The following is a 2,217-nucleotide window of genomic DNA, read 5'->3' on the forward strand; positions in this document are numbered from 1 at the left end:
TAATAATAATAATAATAATAATAATATTTTTAAAAAGCATAGTCTACCTATATGCGTCTAGAAAATGTCGTATTACATCTAGTTTATATAATATATAAATCATATAAGTAATTTCCTATTGAATATCAGACTATTTCAGGCTGAGAAGAGGATCTTGACGTTCTGGCCTTTAGCTCTTATAAGGTAGCTTAATACTCTTTCTTCCCCTGGCTTGTGAAAACAAATACTTTAAACTTAACATGGTTTGAAATAAGGAGTATGTTTCTAGAATTCAGAAAATTTCATTCTTAAATGCTGTTAGCACATGAATGAGTATCTTCTTGCTGTTGTTTGTTATTAAGTTTTTTTTTAAAAAAAAAACCTGTATATTGCAAGATTTATTGGTCCCATGAAATATTTTTGGTTTTGTGGTTTTTCCTTTTAATACCTCCCCACCTCTCCCACCCAAGCAGTTAGCATTGTCACTTTTCAGCAGAGTTCTGGACTAGATGAATGACTTGACCATGAATATGGGATTTTTATTTTTTTTTTTTTCTGTAAATCTTTACTGTACTTGAGTATTCGAACTTTAAATAACCTCCCCAGGTAATGGGGTGAGGCTTTGGTAATGACAGAAATAATCACCTTATGGATCAAACTCTCAACAGAGATAAGTTAAGATAACGTACTTGTGTACCCTTTGTTTTTGACCATTAATATGTGGAGTTTTTTCTTTTCACGTTTTTCCCTGATCCTTCCTGGTGCTGCAATGTGTGGCGTATAGGTGAGGGATCACAACCTCCTTCCAGATCCAGGCTATGCAAACTCTCTTGTCCATCTCTGATGCCCTAAGCTGTAAGATTCCTTTCCACATGGTGCAAAATGATTTCTATCGCTGTGTAGTTATTTTCATTTGTGGTCCGGAAGATTTTGTAAAGTTTTTGTCTTTTACACTTGCAAATTTAAAGTCCCCTAAGGCTTACTTTAGCGCTGGTCTGAGAAGCAGAATTTTGTGGTCACAGAGAGATTTCGTGCTCTCTGGCAGCCTTTCGATGCCTCTCTGAACTCCAGCATAGGGTGGGAATAAGTTCTGACTTGATATGCTGAAGTGTATACTTGAGTGATTCAGGCCTTCTTTCTAAACCTTCAGTTTAACAGTGCCAATCTCATTTTTTTTGCCAGCTGAGATCTGCAGTTGAACTACTCTTCTTATTTTGGTGTGGGTTTGTTACTTTTCTTGAGTAATAGTTTTCATATGTACTAATAACACGGCCTTAATGTCTGTCTTCAAAAATATTGGAGTTATGTTGTCATGGTGGAATTATTTTTACTAGTCTTTTCTTGCCCATATTAACAAAATAGAGGAAAACACTTTTCTGTGGCATCTATTTCTTACTGATTCCAGTCTTGCCCTTGCTGTGAAAGAAGGAACATGTTGCAAATCTTTGAGTGAAAGCAAATTCTCATTAACTGGCTATTGTGAAACGGCATATTCACAGGATGTTTTCTGCTGAGCTTCTGCCTTAGTTATAGTGATATAACTGAGTGTTGCCATAGTGTGTCATCTTTCCTTTAATTGCAGGTTTCATTAATTGTTTCTGTTATTTATCAGACAGCATTACTGAAGCGGCAGAGTCGATACATTCGTTCAACAGTTCCTGAAAATGCAGAGAAGGAAGCTCAAAGCTTGTTTGTAACTGAGGTAATATTGGAATTGCATGTGACTGTGTGTAATAACAATATTATACCTGAAATGTTTTTCTTCTGCTTCATCTACTGTTTAAAAAACATGAAAAAAAACCCTGAAAAAAAAAATTAAATGTTTATTACTGTTTACTTGTCAATGATTTCAAGGGAAAATTTCCAGGAAAACCTAGTATTTTTCCATTGGTGGCTGGAAAAGAAGGGTTACAGGATAGCTTTGAATTATTTTGTTTGTGTAATTCGCTTTTGCAGATGCTTCTCCACCACTTTCTTTATGCTTTTGGCTTTCCCAAATGAACGTGTGGGATTTCCATACATAATATTGGGAGCAATAGTAAATCTGGAATGAATCATTGTGACTTGTTTTTCCTGATAAACTGTTTCACACCAGTCATTCTTACTTTGTTTGTAATAATCTTGTACCTTGATGGAACAGAGGTAGAGGCCAAAGTTCGTTATGACTGCTCAATTTGTTTGCTATATGTAGAAGAAACATCCTCAAACCTAAAGTTTCTCATAACTGCTTGTTTCTGT

General features: G+C 35.2%; 1 protein-coding gene across 1 annotated transcript in view; it reads left to right on the forward strand.

Moving 5' to 3' along the window:
* Positions 1-1,594: 1,594 nt before the first annotated feature.
* Positions 1,595-2,217, forward strand: part of LOC104166931 (dedicator of cytokinesis protein 9) — an 87,193-nt gene continuing 86,570 nt past the window's right edge. The window contains exon 1 of the mRNA XM_009707032.1: positions 1,595-1,681. The gene's annotated coding sequence lies outside the window, so the exon portion shown is untranslated. The remainder of the gene's footprint in view (positions 1,682-2,217) is intronic.

Source organism: Cariama cristata, unplaced genomic scaffold (genome assembly GCF_000690535.1).
Source record: "Cariama cristata isolate BGI_N322 unplaced genomic scaffold, ASM69053v1 scaffold11029, whole genome shotgun sequence".
Taxonomy (NCBI): domain Eukaryota; kingdom Metazoa; phylum Chordata; class Aves; order Cariamiformes; family Cariamidae; genus Cariama; species Cariama cristata.